This window comes from Macaca mulatta, chromosome 13 (assembly GCF_049350105.2).
Source record: "Macaca mulatta isolate MMU2019108-1 chromosome 13, T2T-MMU8v2.0, whole genome shotgun sequence".
In the NCBI taxonomy this organism is placed as follows: Eukaryota; Metazoa; Chordata; class Mammalia; order Primates; family Cercopithecidae; genus Macaca; species Macaca mulatta.
The window spans coordinates 117897466-117917476 of NC_133418.1; the positions used below are offsets into that span (position 1 = coordinate 117897466).

At 46.6% G+C, this 20011-nt stretch overlaps 1 protein-coding gene across 4 annotated transcripts in view; it reads right to left on the bottom strand.

Annotated features, from left to right (window-relative positions):
* The window catches only part of RNF144A (ring finger protein 144A), a 160129-nt gene extending 140118 nt beyond the window's left edge, over positions 1-20011 (bottom strand). For all 4 annotated transcript variants that reach the window (XM_077958722.1, XM_077958723.1, XM_028832005.2 and 1 more), the window contains exon 1: positions 19831-20011. The gene's annotated coding sequence lies outside the window, so the exon portion shown is untranslated. The remainder of the gene's footprint in view (positions 1-19830) is intronic.

Here is a 20011-nt window from a genome sequence, read left to right on the forward strand (position 1 = left end):
CTGTTGGCAGGTTGCAAAGCCTCCTGCCCCCAACTGGACAGTGGCCCACGGTCACATAGCTAACTGGCATCCGCATTTTCTCAGCACCAGCAAACAGGCGCTAATGAAGTGCCATGCATTTCACTTGCTTGTTTGTCATCCATATTTTTAACTTACAGCCTCCAGCCAAGCTGCATGTGTGCCCAGGTATCAAGAATTGTTCTTCATACTACTCTGGCTACAAAGCCACACGGGTATTGAGGGGTCAGTTCCTCAATACTCAAGAAGCCCCCACATTTTTAGTACCTGGTTTTACAGAACACCAGGAATGCATGTATTGGGTTTTAGCAGAAACATCTGTAGTAAATGTTCATGCACTCCTCAGCCTTTTCTTGCACCTCGACCATGTGCTGAGACAGCAGGTAGGCGTGATATCAAGGTGAATAAGATGTGGTTTCTGCTCTCAAGGAGCTCAGACTATGCAGGAATCTGTAAGAACGCACCTGGCCCTCGGTGACACACACACACACACACACACACACACACACACACACACACACACTACCATGTGTCATTGAAAAAACTCTGATATACTGAAGGACAGGATGAGGCTTCTCATTTCCTAACAGTGTGCTTCTCTGGTGATTTCAATACAATTAATTAATTTACACCTTTCTGGGAACACAGATGCTACTTCAAATTATGAACAAAAGACTCAATGGTTCAGAATAACCTGAGAAAGTCAACCTGATGCAAAAAAACATATATTAAAGAAATTATTTTATTCATTTATTTCTTTCACCAAGTGTGTGTATATCAATACAGAAAAGGATCCCGTTGGTGATTTTTAAAGATTATATAAGATGACTCCTTATTAAATAAAGGCACCAAAATAGCAGCAGCTGAAATCACTACAATAAAAAGGCTTATGAGAAAAAAAAGTCAGTGACAACCACTCAAAACCTTTAGAATTTTGCAGTCTGAGTATTTCTCTATATGCACACACACGCATCTAAAGACGCATGTATGTGTATACATGTGTATATATGCATCTATGTATGTGTGTGTGGGGGGTGTGTGTACACACATGCCATCAGCTAGTGATAAGAGCTACAATAAAACACAACCAGGTAAAGAAAGGATATGCTATTTTCTTAGTCTTTAAGGCCTCTCTGAAGACGTGGTATCTCAAGTGAGTCCTGGATGAAATGAGGAAGCAGGGCATGCGAATGTACAGAGGAAGAACATGCTCCACAAACATGCTCACTGCTCCTCACAAGCACTGAGAGTGAAGCGCTCCCCGCCTTCACTGTTCCCGTAGGCCGAGCCGCCAGAGATCCTAAGGGAACTGTTCCCTTAGGTGGCTTGGCCTAAAGGAATAGTGAAAGCAGTGAGAAGCAGACACCCGACAGATTCTGAAGGTACCTCCCAAAGATCTGCTGGGAGAAAGGAAGGGTGGCAGGGAAGGAGGGAGGGAAAGAAAGAAGTCAAAGACGCTTCCAGACTTTTGTCCTGAACGGTCGTGTGAGCAGCCCTGTCCATGACAGGGGTGTCCCTCAGAAGCCCTAGGGTAGGTGTGCAGATTGCTGTGCCCACGACAAGCACGGGCTCTTGGGGGTGGTCTGGTGACACAAAGTGAAAGGCCATCCTATCTACATGCTGTTAACATTAACACTGGGGGATAAATGAGCTCATCTGGGCAGGGATATAGAAGGGAAAGACAGCAAAAGAGGCCTGAGGATGGAGCCATGGGGCCCTCGGATGTCCAAACAAAGAGACACGGTTCAGGAATGAAGAGTGACCAGTGAGGGAAGAAGAACAGGGAGCTGCAAAGGGAGCTGCAGGGGGAGCTGCAAAGGGAGCTGCACGGAGAGGGTGGCGACCTCAGAACAGGATGCTGGATGTCCAGATTTTAGAAGAACAGGATGTTACTGAAGGAATGGGCAGTTCATGTAAGACAAAGAGGATGACCAAAAGGAGGCCAAAGAAGAAAGTGAGGGATCCAGTTTTGAAATGGCCTGCTATGCAGATGTTGAAAAGGCTAAAGTAGTAACAGGAAGGAAGATGAAGACGGTGAATTCGTTGCTAAACTCATCTATGAATACAGAGGAGGACAAAAGGAGGGGGCATCTGTAGAAGGTTCAAAGAAGAAGGAAGAGGGACAGTAAAGCCTGATGGCACATGTCTCAAGGGAGCAGGGGAAGTTTTAGGGAGGAAGAAGGCACAATGGCCTGGAAGCGGCAATGAGAAGCACAGATAGCGCCCACTCCACCCTGACCATGTGGTTTTTTTCTTTTTCTTGAGTGATGACCATGTGACAGTCACTGAACTTGGCTGTGATATGCACAATATTGGCAAAAGTACAGCTACTGCAAAAGAGCTGCATCTTACAGAAGAGGAAACAGGTTAAAATATCTGCCCAGGTCAGATAGCTGTGAGTGGCAACCCACGTCCAGATGCAGAGCTCTGCTGTTACCCAGGACTCCACAAAGTCTTCTATGCAGATATCTTTAAATACTTCTAAGTAGTGTCTCAGAACAATAGAAGAAAGATGGGTTATTCACTAAGCAGTTTTCAGACAAATAGCTATAGGTGGGGAAAAAATAGGCTGGGAAAAAAAGATTAGGCTGGTTTCCTAACAATGCTAGAAGTAAAACTACAATTTTACCTGAGGAAAAAAATAACTAAAATATGTATAACCCAGCAGGGAGAAAGGCCTTTAAAGCAAACCTCAAAAATAAGGAAGTGGTAAAGTTCTAACTACATAAAAATTATATTTCTATTTGGAAAAAAATAACATAAGACAAGTAAAAAGTAAATAACAAAACTGGGAATAATTACTCTCATTACATGTAATGAAGAATTAATACTTTTAATTTATACAGAAAAATATCAATAGAAAACACTGCAATAGAAAAGCAGGTAAAGAATGTGAACAGGTTCACAGAAAGAGAAATACTAGTAGCTGATAAACATTTGAAAAGCTGTTTTCAGCTCCCACTGAAACTTACTCCTAATTAAAGACGTGAAGTAAAAAGATACCATATTTCACTTGTCAGATCAGCAATGATGAAAAACCTCGATACTGTTGAATAAAAACCCAACACTGTGGAATGTGGAGAAAGAGGAACTCTCTTCATTTTTTAGCAGTACAACAATAGATGTCATTTTGGAAAACGACTTAGGAACAGATGAAAATATAAAACACACATAACTCTGACCCACATGTGCTGTCCTAAGTATTTACTCTAGAGAAACATTGGCAAAAAAAAAAAAAAAAAAATCATGTGTATGTTAAAACAAAATGAAACAAAAACCAAAAAACCCTGGAAGCAATCTTCACAACAGCAAAAACGGAAAATCTACTTACATACACAACTTATTTTACATCAACAGAAGAAAAGCTGAATAAATAATGCAGCTATATGAGTGAAGAATAAGTTGAACCTTAGTTAATATTTCATGTTTTGGCACGAAAAGATGTCTAAGATATATCAGCAAATAAAAAGTCACAGTACAAAAATATTTATACACCATGATCCCATTTGTGAACACACATTTAAGTTCTATACTCACAATACAATTTTTCTAGAAGAATTAAAATTTGAAAAAAAAACCTGTGGATAATTGCTTTAGAATAAAGGGAATTTTATTCTCCATTTTTTTTTCCTTTCAAAGTTGTTTTTTACTCTCTGCATTCATAACTTTAAATTTTTAGAGGCTTTCGATACAGTACCCATGAGACACTATACACTGAGAGAAAACAACTATTTTTATTTTGCCTCACCAAGGATTGTATCTCGTAAGTATAACATGTTGCAAGCTCTAAATTAAAATCCCACAAAAAGACAGCGTTTCTTTGCATTGCAGCCTCACTGAAGCAAATCCTTAGAGTAGGGTCTGCTCTGAAATCCACACAGAAATCCAAGTCAGTGGAGGCTCTTCCTTCTCCATATCCTTTCTCCCTCTTCTCCATAATGAAGGAACATTTAGACTCTGTGCCCACCAGTTATCACAGCAAAATACTGCTCAAGACAGACCCTCCCACTTACCTACAATTCCTCACACACATGTACACAACGGGGTTCCAAAGGAATCCCTCCAGTCTTTCAATTTCCAAGTCTAGGATTGTTTTCGTAGCCGTTGCTGAACTGGCAAGTTAATATTTCAAAAAGCAGTACAGCTCTGTGCAGTTAAGCTTATGCAGCCCCTATAAGTGGAGGTTTTTACATGTGTGGTTTGTTTGACTTTACTATGAATAGAGGTCTTGTCCCGCTTCGATAAAGCACCTCTCTGTTTGCATGCATCGTATACTAATAGTCTGTACACTGGGAAACACAGGGATCCCTTTAGAGTTGCCCTGCAGTGAGTTATTTTGCACTCGTCTTCTCTGGGGTAAAATAAAATACACTCTTCAGCAGTGGAGACATTTGTCAAATTATAGCTATGGAACAAACTCGTTGGTTCATTGGTTATCAATTAACTGAGTATTGTTTAAAATTCTCTTATTGTGATAAAAGGCATTTGGCTAATTCTGCCACCATTCCTCATTCTAAGATATCACTCATAAAAATGAAGCTGAGTCTTAGGCTTAAACTGCTCACAAAGAACCAATTGATTTACCCGACCGGATACCAAATTAGGCACAAAATGAGAAGCTTGTTATAGTAGAGGCATTACCACAGGAAAAAATAGTTTATTTAGAATGGTGAGATAAAACACATACCAATTTTAAAGAACTTAGAAAGCAATTCCTTTGGCTATGTAACTTTGTAAAGGAATAAGGTAACCTAATATACTAAGGAAAAAAAAATCTCCGAATAGCAATACACAGTATTTTCTATTTTAAAAGTATGTATAATTGTGAGTGGTCTACATATACCAGTTAAAAGGTACAGATATTGTAATCCCAGCACTTTGGGAGGCCGAGGTGGGTGGATCACGAGGTCAGGAGATCGAGACTATCCTGGCTAACATGGTGAAACCCCGTCTCTACTAAAAATACAAAAAACTAGCCGGGCGTGGTGGCGGGCGCCTGTAGTCTCAGCTACTTGGGAGGCTGAGGCGGGAGAATGGCGTGAACCCGGGAGGCGGAGCTTGCAGTGAGCCGAGATCAGGCCACTGCACTCCAGCCTGGGAGACACAGCGAGACTCCGTCTCAAAAAAAAAAAAAACAAAAACAAAAACAAACAAAAAAAAGGTACAGATATTCAGGGTGGCTAAAATAGCAGGCGTCAACTACCTGTTGTGTTGTCCACAGGAAACCCACTTCGAACAGGAAGATTCATGTTAAAAGTAAAGGGATGGAAAAAGATATACCATGCTAACACTAATCAGAAGAAAACTGGACTGGCTATCTTAATTTCAGATAAAGCAGAATTCAAAGCAAGAAAAAAATCATCACAACAAAGAGGGCCATCACAAAATAATAAAGGATCAATTTTCCAAGACATAACAATGCTAAACACGTAATACCTTACCACAGAGCATCAAAATACATATGGCAAAACTGACAGAACTGCAGGGAGAAACAGACAAATCCACCACTAAAAGCTGTAGACTTTAACACCCCTTTATCAGAAATGGGCAAATTCAGCAGGCAGAAAATCAATAAGAACACAGTTGAACTGAAGAGCACTAACAATCAACTTGATCTACTTGTTAAAGAATATTCCATCCAGCAACAGTAGAATACACATTCCTTTAGTTCAAAGGGAAGAGTCCAGGCCACAAACCACACCTTCAATGTAAAAATAAAGAAAAAAACAAAAATCATACAAAGTATGCCCTCATTTTACAATGGAATTAAACTAGAAATTAGTAAGAGAAAGAGAGATGGAAAAATCTCTAAATATCTGGAGATTAAACAGCACACTTCTAGATAACACAAGAGCCACTGGCATTTTCACCATAACTTTAAAACCAAACCACCACCAAAACGGAAAATTGAGAAAAAATGGAAATACGGCATTATTTCATCTAGGCTATCTTTACCTGAAACCTAGGGAAAAAACTACATGGGTCAAATACTTCCATTTTTGTGGACCAGAGGGCAGTCTTTTATTAAGCCAATTAAGCTCTCCACCGTGGATTCTGAATACTGTCAGCAGGCCTGTCCCTCCCCATTCCCAAAACCCAGCTTCCCACCTATGGAATTCCAAGGGTAATTTGTGGATCTGCATTTTGGATAGGACTTCAAGGTTTTCCTTTGAAGTTTCATGGGCATGATTTCTTTAATCCTCAGAAGATTCCCACAAAATAAGTAACCCTGGTACTATTCTCATTTTAGAGATGAATAAAACAGGAACATTTACAGAGAGGTCACAGGTCTTTTCACAAATCCAGTGGGGCCTGAAGTCTTGAGCAGGATCCTGTCTCTGTCCCCACAGTCTTGCCTTCTCTGCTCAAACACTGACCACAACCGCTGCACTAGGAGATGCTTCTGGACTCTGCCGGGCACGCTGTCCCAGTGCTGACATGAACAGTGCTCTCAGCCAGACCTGCAGGTGTACGGTATCAGGTCAGCCTGGGAGGGCAGCCCTTTAGGAGCAATGTGCGTGCCTGCATAGCTTTGTCCAGTTTATTAACAATAGGAGGGTTTCTTCCTTGTTTCACTTCAACTCCACGGCAGCAAAATGTCCACTTATAATATAATGTGGATGTACTGGTTGAAATATATATAGTTAGCCAGGTGCAGCGGCTCAAGCCTGTAATCCGAGAACTTTGGGAGGCTGAGGTGGGAGGACTGCTTGAGCTCAAGAATTCGAGACCAGCCTGGGCAACCTGGCAAATCCCCACCTCTACAAAAAAATATAAAAACGTGCTGGGTGTGGTGGCACACACCTGTGCTCCCAGCTATTCAGGAGGCTGAGGTGGGAGGATTGCTTGAGTCCCAGAGATCAAAGCTGTAGTGAGCCGAGATTTTACCACTGCACTCCAGCCGAAGTGACAGAGCAAGATCCTGTCTCAAAAAAAAAAATTATACGTATATATACACATGTATGTGTGTGTGTGTGTGTCTATAGACACATACACATAGATATACGTGTGTGTGTGTGGTGGGCATGTGTCTGTATACATGTATTTTTGGTATATGAAGTAATAAAATTTGTGTGGACTGAGCGAGTGACTGAATTTACAACTATTTTTTTACAAAACTAAAATAATTTACTTCACTAAAAATGAAATATAACCATAATTGAAAAATAAAAAATAGAAAAAATGTCACAGTCCTTAAGAGTTCTGATTCCTCTCTCTCCTCTGCACATTTTTCAAGTTTGTACATCAAACTGTACTATTCTGCCTCACCACTGCTTTCACTTAATAATATAAACATTTCTCATGCCCACTATCTCCAAAAATCTTATCTAATTAGAGCATGATATTTACTTAACTATATTTAGATGTTTTCCATTTGGGGCTATTATTCTTTAAAAAACATGAAGAAATACATTTGCGCATCAAGCATTTATTTTTCTCCACATTTAGTATTTCTTGGAGCTGGATTCCCCAAAGTGCAACCGTGCAAAGTAATCACACCATTGCAAATAAAAATACTGTGTCCTTCCTTAAGCCATCCTTTCACCAGTTTAGGTCTAGAAATTCATTCTTTCTGCCGAGCCAACATGATTTATATTTGTTTCCTTCCTACACCAGGGCCCACTTCATCATATTAGGAAATGCACTTTAGCTACTTTCTCTTAGAATTTTTTTTTTTTTTAAATAACAGTTCCATGCTAACAAGAAAAACTTTATCCTATTTCCAAAGCTATTTATTATCACATAATGGTAGTCATAGAATTTTTTTTTTTTTTAAATAACAGTTCCATGCTTAACAAGAAAAACTTTATCCTATCTCCAAAGCTATTTATTATCACATAATGGTAGTTATAGAATTTAAAAAAAAAAAAATAACAGTTCCTTGCTTAACAAGAAAAACTTTATTCTATCTCCAAAGCTATTTATTATCACATAATGGTAGTCATATTTTAAATAAATTGATTTCTACATAAACAGTAGGTGTGGATAACATATAAGTCAATACCAGGAAATATTCAAATATAATTCAAAGTCTTCCAAACTACAATTGTATAAGCTTCACAATAATTATTTTTATTAGCACCTCAGCTAAGGGTTTTTGCCATTTGAGGTCAGTTTATAGACATGCGTGGTTTCGAAAACCACCACATTGTGGTGTTTCAGTAAAAAGAAAACACAGACCTTCAGGCAGGATTCCAATGTTCCTTATTTAAAATAAATATATATATATATATAGAGAGAGAGAGAGAGAGTTCAGTGAAAAGTTCCCAAGTGAAGTTCAGCATACCACGTCCTGCACTGGAAATTCAAAATGAGTAACACCCACGGCTTAGTTCCAGGAGCCCAGCTCACTGTACATTCACCCTATGGAAGCGCAACAAATAAATGTCAAACTCAGTCTCAATTCCACTGTCAAGGAGAGTTGGGTAGAGATAAAATATGGTGGCAAGGGCGGTATTTAACTCAGGGGCACGTGACTTCCACAGGTCTCATCTCTCTTTATGCCAAAAACTGAAAAGTACCCTCACATCAGGTTAAATACAATTTCTATGTAACTATGCATGGAGTTTCAATCAAGTCAATAACAGTTAACTTTTGTTGACATGTTATACGTGGTAACACCAATTCTGGTGTTTTTTTTTTTTAATACTCTAGAGCTAATACTTGTTTCCAATTTTTTAAAATATTTCATTTGGCAAAGCTCATAGGCCCTCGGCACCAAGTCTGCTGTGTCTAGGGAGCAAATGGATGCTGACTTCATTCCATGTCACCCCCAAAATGCCAGAGCTGCTCAGGGAACTGAAGAGGCCTGAAGGGGGCACGCAGAATCCCCAGAAGTGGCAGGAAGAGGATGGGCCAGTTTCTGACCATCACCGAAGGCAGGGTGCCACAGCAGGAGACACTGGGGATGCAGGAAAAAGCAGGTGAGGAGGAAGTTCACAGGGAAGCCCTTGACCACAGAGGGTGTCAGGTGATAGGAGGCCTTGGAGCCAACCATGGAGAAAAGGTCAGCAAAAGCCACAGGTTTCAAAGATGTGGAAAAAAATCTGGGGCAACTCTGAAGACAAGGGCTCAAATGAGGAATGTGCAGTCGCCAGAAAGGAAGGGAGGAGCACGGAGGCCAGGGCATGCAGAAGGCCAGCGAAGGAGAGCAGTACCTGGGCTAGGAGCTGGTGGCTTGGGGGCGTGTCTGGTATTCTAGACGTGCGTACTTGGTCTGTGGTGCAGATGTAGGGTGTGCAGAGAAGAGACAGGTATGGGAGAGGTTTCTCTCAACCAGTCTTCACTGGGAATCAAACATATGTGCAAGATCCATTGGGTGCCGTCTGCCCTGACAGCTGAAGGCCAGGAGAATGCCACAGGCAAACACACAGGCAGGTGGTGGACCCAGAGGAGAAATGAAGGGGGCCTGCGGCAATGAACTTGATGCAAAGATGATGGACAGCAGGGTAGATTCTGACAGTAGAGTGTTTTAAGGAAAAATATTAAATTCATCGAACCCAAACCCTCCATTTTACACATTTTTTTAAAAGACCCAAACACGTTGGAATCTGAATTGAGACTGAACAGAGTTGAGCTGGTTGAAGAGCTGAGTCTGAATAATACAGGCTACAGAGACGGACATGCCCCAATTGGACAAGTGGGACAAGAGTCTGAACCATCCACAACTAACCTCAAGGCATGTACGATGTGCCTAGTGACAGTGAAATGGCACAAACCAGGCCCCCAGATGCAGGCAAGGGACCCTGTCCATGCTGGGATCCCAGAATCCAGGGCAGGTAAGCACTCTAGAAGAGCTGGTCAAAAGGCTGGTAACCTGGAAAGAAGCACAGTTCTCCAAGGCCTCCAGATCAGAAATTCAGTCTGATGTAAGCCACACACATCATTGTAAATTTTCTGATAGCCACATTTTATTAAAAAGCATGGGAAATTAGTTTTAGTAATATATTTTATTTAACCCAATATAGCCCAAATATAATCATCTCAACATATAATCCATATAACAATTATGAGTGGGTACTTTACATTCTGTTTTTCACACCCCAAACCCACTGACAGCACAGCTCAACTGGAACTGGCCAGAGTTTACGCGCTCCGGGGCCCCACAGGGCCAGTGGCTACCACAGAGGACAGCCTGGCTCCAGGTCCTCGCTTCGCCTCCGCCTGTCTGCATTCTGTTTTCCCTGCTGCACAAGGAACAAGTCCTGCCTGCCTCCGGAAAGCAGCCCTTATCTGCCAGGCTAGCAGGACACAGCTCAAGGCCCTGATCAGTCGCCCAGGCAGGCACAGTCATGCTGGTCCTCCCGAGGAAAGGCTGGATCCACTGCACATGGCCAGGGACAGAAAAAATAACAAGGTCACTGTCAAGGAAGCAGAGCTGTAGGCCAAAGGGAGAGAGTCCCAGGAGTGATTAAAGTATTAACAGATAAGAAATGCTTCCCTCGGCCAATCAGCAGGCAGAAATTGTGCATTCCTTTCAGGAGGAGCTGCAACACGTCCTTCTGAGTCTTACTCAGGTTTTCACAGTTGACAGCACAGTACCTGGCCTAGAACGAAGGCTACACAAATATTTATTCAGCATGTGAAAAACCCTGCACCTAAAATCCTGTGCTATTTCACAAACAGAAGTGAAGAGCAGGCAACCTGACGGGACCAATAGGGCTTCCTACGTGTTCTGTTTGTTTTTACTAAAGTGAAACTGGACTCAATAAAATTCCTCAAGTTTAAGAGACGAATCCCTGCCATGTGGACTCCAGAACGGTAAACTCTCCCTTGTTTCAGAAAGGGCACCCCCAACTCCGCCCCATCCCTTCCTCTCTGCAAGTCCTCACCTTCACTATATAGTCCTCAATGTGTCGTTGAATCCCTGGTACCAAGTAGTTTTTGCCAAATGATGGATAAAAGAACAAAAGTAAATAAAGAACAACAACAATAGAAATAAAGAGTAAGATATTCATGAATATTATAGTGAATGGGTGTGGTTGTTTCTGGACTCAAAAGTCTTTGAAGGGAAAAGATGCAAATTCAGCTCAACAAATATTTATTGAGCGCCTCCTATGAGACGACTGTGTGTCGGGTGCTAGAGGGGTACAAAGATGACCAGGACAGGACCGGGATTCCCGGCCCACAATGCACCCACACCGAACCTACTGATGGAACGCACAGGTGTGCGTAGCACCACACCTGCAGCCTTGAAGCTGCATGCACATGGCTCTGGGCCTAATCCATATGGGCTCCTGCTTTGCCAGGAAGAGCAGGTAGGAGAGGGAAAGGCAGTTATCAAGGCCTAGCACGGCCAACCCCTGCATGGGGCAGTTCTCTCGCATGTGTTATCCTGTCCATTCCTCCAGGACCTTCTCCCAGGCAGACCCTCATTTTCTCACCTTCTCGTTCTCCAGGAGCCAGTCACGTAGCCCAGCTCTGGCACTGGGCCCTGAATAGAGTCAGCCACCAAACTTTTGGAAAAGCTTGTCGCTTCCTGACAAAAATGGACAGATGCAGCTGACACCAAATCCCCCACCTCTCTCACTGCCTGAAACACAGATGTGCCACAGCGGTGGCCAGCCCTTTTGCATCATGGAGCAAAGGAAAACATGCTGAGGATGGCAGAGCAGAAAGAAGAGAGAACCTGGGCTCTCAGTAACATCCCAAGCCACTGCACCAGCGCCTGGAAGCAAGCACCTACCTTCAGTGCCTTGCTATCAAGGAAACAGAAAGCTGTTTAAGTCCTTGTTAATAAGTGCTATGCTGCTGGCCAAACATATGCTAACATATCCAAACACAAACACACACCACACCTGATACTGGTACCTATATATGTGTTGTGTGTATCGATGCATGTGTATGTGTGTGCTTATGTGTGTGTGTGCACACATGTGTGTGTGTTGAATCATGTCTCCCACAAAGGATATATTGAACTCCTAACCCCTGATGCTTATGAATGTGACCTTATTAGGGTGTTTGCAGATGCAATCAAGCGAAGATGAGATCAACAGGGTTGGCCCTAATCCAACATGACTGATGTCCTTGTGAGAAGAGACGCACTCCCAGCGCAGAGACAGAGAGAGAAGACAGCCACGTGAAGATGCAGGCAGATATTAGAGAGAATCATCTACCTGTATTCTGGGCCTTGAACCTGCCCTTTACCTGTGGCTTGCCCACATCAGATCCTGAGGTTCCTGCCTGCTTCTGTCCTTGGATAAATGGGAAATCTTACTCTCATATCTGGCCATTTTTACCCCTACACATGATAATGAGGGAAGTAAAGAGAGCAACTGGGGAGGGAGGAGGAGGACAGAAGCTGAAACACAGCTGGTTTCTTAGGGTCTCACGATGGATTGAAGAGATTTTTTTTTTCTTTTTCCTAATACACCTGGCCCTATCCACCACTCTGCCGGCCACCAACGACCAGACTGGCTCAGTTTTCAGGGCCTTGGCTACTGCTTCATTGAGACAAAAAGAAGAAAGACCTGCGACCTGTGAGTGAGATCTGTGGCACAGAGCCAGCCCCATCCCGTCCACACTAGGGATTACAATCCTCCTACTTCTGCCAAGTGATTAGAAGGAAATGCGCGTGTTTTAGTCAAGAGAGTTCAGATCTACGGTGCCAACTCAGAAAGTCTCCTGGAAGCATTTTGGATGCCACTGCCCTAGACTACATCGCTCCAGTGCATACGCTACCAAGATTCGCCGCGTGGCAATCGGGGTCGCCAGAAAACTCACAGAAGGACCCGGGTGCTTCCTGACATTCTCCATCCGTCAAAGAGTCAGCCCCAGGGTCTCTACAAGCCCGCACCCTTCCCAAAGCAAAGGCTCCCTCAGAGCACACAGCCTGCGTTATGCCTGTGAGTGCACAACTGGCACCCTAGACCAAGGGCACGTAAGTTACTCAGAAAACGGATTCCTCAGAGACAGAGAACACAGTGAACACGAAGGACGGCTCCTCACACACTTCACAGCACACTTAGCAGCTGCAGCTCTTCAACTCCGATACAGGAAGAACCACAGGAATCTCCGGCCCTGGGGCCTTACCTGGCAAGCTGTTCCAAGGCACTGGCGAAAGCTTCCCAGTGTTTCATGAGTCCCACGCTCGGAGGAGAGACAGAGGCCCCTCCTCTGCTGCTCCTGAGGGTTCATCCAACAACGCTGTCTCCTCAGTATCCTCCAGAACAAACCCTCCCTGGCCTGGGTCTTTGCCCCGCTCTCTGACAGCTCAGAGCACCCCCTTCTCTACTCTTCCCAGCTCTCCAAAGCCCACCTATGCTGACTCCCGTTTCCACAATCGCTTCCTCACCAGACGCCCAGGACATGCGCTCGGATGGGCACATTCTGGCGCTTGGTCCTAACCATTCTGCATTATGCGTCTCCCTTTGCTGGATGAGGTACATCACGGGCAAAGGCCACGTCACATGCCTCCTGTGCATCACAGAGTGCCTCGGGCCCCAGGGCCCCCCAGCAACATAACCATGGAAGCCTCGCCAGCTATTACACTGGATCTCACTCACATGGTGTCTACACAACCACGGTACCAGGATTCTCTCTCTGCATTCCGGGCCACTGGGCTACATTCTACCACCCTCACTCTTAAACCCAAGCAAAGATTCCCACCCGACTTCTCACAGTCTTGCGGTGTGTTGTTCTGTGACCTGACCTAAAGAGAGCATGTGATTTGCTCGGATCATGGTGGAGTACAGAATTTAAACTCGAATTCCATGTTTTCATTCATAATCTGTTCCAGGCTTCCCTCTTAAACCAGGTTTCTCTATCTTGTAGTCAATCACTTAACAAAAATCCATTCAGAAAGAGCACTATAGGCACTGAGAGAATGTAAAAGTGAGTAAGTTCCTACCTGTGCAGAGATTATAATTTAGGAGAGGAAATAAGATGGTTACATAAATCACTAAAATTAGATTAGAGAGTTTTAAATGCAACTACAGGTTCTGGAAAAAAAAAAAAAAAAAAAAAAAAAGTTGCTATGGAAGCACCTGGTGGGGAAAACATTTGTGCCTGGGAAGAGAAAAGAGAGAATGCAGGCACCTGGGCATGCAGGACCTGGTTTGGACCCTGGGGCTTTAACTCCACTCCCCTCCTGCTCCCTGTGGCTCCATCTTCTCATCTGCGCAATGCCAGTGTCAGAGGAGAGCATCTCCACAGCCACCCATGTGGGTAATTTTACAGCTGGAAGGAAAGGCAGCATTTGTGATGAGCCTTCAAGAATCATTAGGAAGCTGGCACATGTATGGTGGGAGAGCATCCCAGGCACATGTCAGCAGCTGCCGAGATCAGCCCTGGAAAGACAGGCTGGAGCCAAGGCAGGAAGAGGCTTGAACACTCAACTGCGGGCTCACAGGTAACTTGGGCAATGAGGGTTGCTGGAGGTGTCTGAATAGAGAAGTGTTAACAGACACCGACAGGCTTAGCACGCAACCTGCCCAAGAAAGTTAAAAAAGGCGTGCGGTGATTCCAGCTACAGTGCATTTCCATTTCAGTGAATGTTTGAACTTGAGGAGAAAGTCCCCTCATGCAGACATCTGAGTATTTCTGTGAAGGGGAACACTCCGTACACCCAGGAGCCAAATGGGGACATGGGGAAGTGCTGCTGCCTCCCTGTCAGGCCTCCTTTTGTTCAGAGGATAGGGATAGGCCTCACTGAAGAGGCTGTAGCAGGGATCAAACAGGTGGTGCAGACATCGGAGAGTTCACTCTCGAATCTGGAAACTTGCAGAAGTGGGTGCAGACCAGTCAATCATGGAGGGTGCACAGAGGGGACTCCTGCAACCCACCAGATCACCAGCCAGGTGGCACACCCTGGAGTCTGAGACACACTATGAAAAAGCGGGTCGGCCAGGCGCGGTGGCTCATGCCTGTAATCCTAGCACTTTGGGAGGCTGAGGCAGGCGGATCATGAGGTCAGGAGATCCACACCATCCTGGCTAACACGGTGAAACCCCGTCTCCACTAAAAATACAACAAAAATTAGCCAGGCATGGTGGTGACAGGCGCCTGTAGTCCCAGCTACTCAGGAGGCTGAGGCAGGAGAATGGCGTGAACCCGGGAGGTGGAGCTTGCAGGGAGCCAAGATGGCGCCACTGCACTCCAGCCTGGGAGACAGAGCGAGACTCCTTCTCAAAAAAAAAAAAAAGAAAGAAAGAAAGAAAGAAAAAGAAAAAGAAAAAAAAGCGGGCAGGTCCCCTCTGCATGGCTCGCAGGAGGCAGTCGAGCTTGCTGCATTCGGCACCCCCCTACCCTCCAGAGGACCTTCACACACTACACATCAACAATAAACATGCCCTGCTGCGAACAATTACCTGAAAGCCGTTCTTGGGAAACCTAAATAGTATTCCCAGGAACACAATGTTGTAAGAGATGTGCACAGTCTAGGACAGATACAAAAGCCCGTTTAATCAGTAAAAGACTCTGACAACATCCACTTTTAGGACTTGGAACCCTTCCCTTTTGCTCCCACAGGCTCCCACAGGCAGAAGCCCCCAGAGCCTGCACTGCCATATCCAGCACCTGCGCTGGGCTAATGTCTAGTTCAGAGGTTCCCAGTCGCTGGCCCCAGGCGACTGTGGGTCACTCGGAAGACATGGGAGCAAAGTGACTGACTGTAAAAACAATGGTCGCTATGGGTGGTTTCCCGGATCTTTCCCCGAACTCACTCTCCCACCAGGTAGAACTGGAGGAGGAAGAAAGGGAATGGAGGGAACACAGAGAAAGAGGCTCCAAAACAAAACAGTGAAAATGAAAATGCAGTGATGGGAGCTTCCAGGAGATGCCAGTAATGGAAGCGGCTGTGTCACACATGGAAATCTAGGTCCAAACAGCTCAGAGACCGCCAGACACCCTAAAAGGCTAGTGGTAAGGCAGGCAGCTGGGAAGCTTGGCCCTCTGTGCTGGTCCTAAGTTCCCTGTCCACCCCAGGCCGTTTCTTGCTGTTCCCAGGCCCAGAATGTGACCTTGACCCTCTAATTTGCCTAGCTAACTCTGACCCGTCCCTCCCATCCCAGACCAGCAGCATCGCCCCAGCAAGCAGCCTCCCTGCCACCCGGGGCTGACCCAGGCATCCTCCTATGAGTCCCACTGCACTCTGCCCTGACCTCCCATGCTGCCCTGACACCACCGTTCAAACCATCTGTTAATGTTTGAGCTTCCCGCTCCCTAGACGACAGCCTCCTCAAGGTCATGGGATCTGTCCTTATCTGCAGGCCTCTGGGTTCAAAGTCAGGATTCAAAATTGACGAAGTGTGTGCGACCTTGGATAACATCCCCGCTCTCTGCTTCACTCTGCTCCTCTGTCAGCTAGGGACAGCCACATATGCCTGTGCTATGGGGCTGTGTGAGAACTACATCCACAATCCAAGCAAAACCCTGAAAGTCAGGCAAACGCATAATGAATATTAACCACCACCTCCTCCACCTCGAGTGCCAAACACACCTGAGATGATAAAATACTGGTTGACACACTTCATGTCATCAAGGAGCTTGCTTTTGTCTGGAACACTGCATCCAGCTTATAAGCCTGCTCCTTAGAGAAAGGCCATCGTCCAGTTCTACAGAACATCCAGGAAGTAAGCACCTTTAAATTCAGGTCTTGGGTTATGTGTGGAGTGGAGCAAGGTGAAGGCAATGAGGCACCTTCCTCAAAGCTTCATTTCTCACCAATTCACTCCGGAAAAAAGCCACTCTTCTGAAAGTTAAAAAATATTTTCTCTTGGGAAACAAACAAACAGACCCTTACGAATGGTTCTACCTGGTGAGTCGTCCTGTAATATTTATTCTCCTGGAAAAAAAAATATGATCCAACAGTACATTTTTATTTCTGGATCTTGGAAAATATTTAGACCAACACCTCAGTTTTATCCTCAAAACACTGGAGCCATCCAGGGAGGTTAAGACGCTGGCCCAGGGCCAGACAGCTGGGTCAGGAAATTGTAATAAGCTCTATTCTTCAGCTCCACTACCCAGCAGGTATGTGAGCAGTGGCTTCAATTTAATTTCTTCATCTAATTAAGAAAGGGTATTCATATATTTCAGTAATGCAGAAGCAACGGAGAAAGGAGGCTGGTCTTGGAAAAGATTACTTCTTAAAGAAAAGAAAGGCACCTTCAACTTCATTCTTGGATCTCAAAGTTAGAACATTCCCCAGAGAAAATACGGAGAGTCCCTCTTCCTTAGAAGCATTGCATTCCATTCCCCGCCTCTGGGCTGCCTCTGAGATCCCACATCCTGGGAAGCCAGGGGTTCCTTGCTTGGCAGTTCCCTGGGAGAGTCTGAGGGCTCAGTACCATCCTGAGTGCTTCCAGACCACCCAACACGCAGGGCAGCGAGCACAGCTTCATCCACTATTGCAAGTGAGGTGTGGGGAAAAAAGGGACAGCACACAGAACCAGAAAAGCTGATGCCAGGGCTGGACCAGCCACAGCTTTTCGTGTGGCCTGGGCTACCTGACCCCTCCTCTCCAAGCTACAAGGTTCCCATGGTTACAATGAGGGTTCGTAGGGCAGATGGGTGCTGGCCCACCTGGTTCTGTGACTGTCAGTCTCCAAGGGCAGGCTTCCTTTCCATCGCTACCCCCAGAGGGAAAGGCTTCTAGGAGGGAGAAATGTGAACAAAAGTAGGCAGTGGGGCCACATGGTGGACCACAGGGGAAAAAAATGTTCTCAGAGGCAGGCAACGTGGCTTGTAGCTCCCGGCCCTGCTGCTGCCTGCCAGAGTGGCACGTCTACCCCTGAACTTCAGCAGCTTCAGCCAAACAGTGTGAGGTCCCTTCAAAGTCCCAAACCACACTGAATCCCCAGGAGACGTGACTTACTCTAGTAACAGTCTGGATACAGGGATTACCAACTAGCAAGCTAAGGGCACTGGAATCTATTTATAAAATATATACATTTTACAATGCTCTTTGAGTTTCCCAAATCCTCATGGCACAGATGACCAGGGGGTGCCTGCATCATGCAATTGAGTTTGCCCTTCATTAGTTCCTCTTCCAGAGTTCCTGACATTAGAATCAGGGCCTCTTTAAAAACACAAACTGCAAAAATCAAATTGCACTGGGTCTGGAAAATTTCCATCCCATTAAAATTGGGTTATTTGCACCCATTTTCTCATGAGGTCCTCAATCCATCCACAACCTTCGATGCCTGATGCAGGTGGAAGTCCACAGCCAGTGGGGGTCTGACTCTGAAGCCACAGTAGGCACACGGCACCATGCCTTCCCTTCCACTCAACACTGTGGCAATTACTCTGGAGCAGGGCTCAGATCACTCTCCTCCTCCAAAACCATCCATGGCTCCCACTGACACAGAGTCAAACCCAAAGTCTTGGCCTAGAATTCAAAGATTTCACGATATATCCTCATTTGACACATTTCCTTTGCACACTTTAAAAATAAAAACAAAAAATGTAAAAGGCATTAGAAAAGTAAAAAAAACGAGGTTCCCTAATCTCAGTACTGGAGAAGAGAATACAATCAAAAAGGCTGTTGTCTCCTTTGGAACCACTGGGTGAACCCCCTGGGAAAGTTCACGGTGTCCCTCCCCCTTCCTTGGCTGGAGCAGCTCTCTCTGGACAGAGGCCCTTCCTGCCACCTTGGACCTGCCCCACCTACAAGCTTTGACTCAGACCCCCGCTCCCTTGCAAAGCCACCCTGACTCCTAGGGACTCCCACAGCTCCACAGGCGCCTACACCAACTTACTTTCTGCCTGGCATTCCATTTACAAATGCATCTTAGGTGCCAGGATCAACTCTCAACCCCCAACCCCAGCCCCATTCACTGGGGCATGTCCTCCTTCCATCTCCCAGGCCCCACTACGGGAAGTGCTTTCTTCCCAGTCTCCCAGTGCAGGAGCCAGACCCCCTCTCACCGCAGGGCAGCAGGGATCCACCGGGGATAGTTTCTTGGGGCCTTGTCTCACTCCTCTGTTACCCCAGCCTTGACCCTGCAGGAGGCAGCGCAGGATATTTGTTCAAAGGATTTTAAAAATTATTATTAGCTAGAAAAAAGACCACGAACTTTGGAGTGGACATCCTGAGACCTGCCTACGAAGACCATTAGGGTAAAGAAGTCACCCCTTCACCCCAGAACCAGGAAGCCTCCAGGATGGCATAAGCGACCAAACAGCTGGGAGCCAAGCACAGTGCAGGCGGCTTGGGGGCGGCGGCCGGAGGCTGGGGTGGGTAAGACCCGCAGGGAACTCCGGGGCTTGGGCGGCGGCTCATTCCCCGGGAAAGGGCTCGCGGTGGGTACTGCGGGCAGTAGTGGCCGCGGACCCCGCGCGCAGGGGATGTGCGGGGCGTCCTCTTGGCCAGTTCCGACCTTCCCCGCCGGTGGCGGTGCCCCGGGCGCGTAGTCCTTTCCCAGACCTGCTCTTGGGACCGAGGCTCCAGCCCCAGGGTCTGCGGGCGGGGCCCCGAACCGTGAAAGCCCCGCCGCCAGATCGCCCGCGGGACCCTGGCCCGAGGCGCCCTGATCCCGCGCCGCAGCGCAGACCCGCAGACCGCGACCCACTGCGCTGAGGCGCGGGCGCCACCAGCGAGAGGTTGGGCAGGGCAGGGGCAGGAGCAGAGCAGGGACGAGGGCAGGGATATGGCCAGGGCTGGGCGGGCGTCCTCTGCACCAAGCCCGCGAGTCCCCGCCAGGGACGCTGCCCCCCGCCCGCTGCCACCCGGCGCCCGGGCAGGACCCAGCGGGGCAGGCGCGGCCGCAAGCCCCGAGCACCAAGGCCGGCACCGCAGCGCCGCGTCCCGCCCTCCCCGCTCCGCGGCCGGCCCGGGCGATGCCGACACAAAGGGGACGCGCGTCACCCTACCTGGGCCTGCTCTTCCGCGGTGCGCGGCTCCGACGGCTCCGCCCGGTACCGGCTGCGGGGTGCCGGGTGCCCGCCGTTTGCCGCCCGCGCCTCCCCGCGCCCGCGCAGCCCGCACGGCCCGCTCTGCAACGCCGGCCCTGCTGCCTCCCGCCTGCCGAGAGCCCGCGCGGGGAGAGGCGGC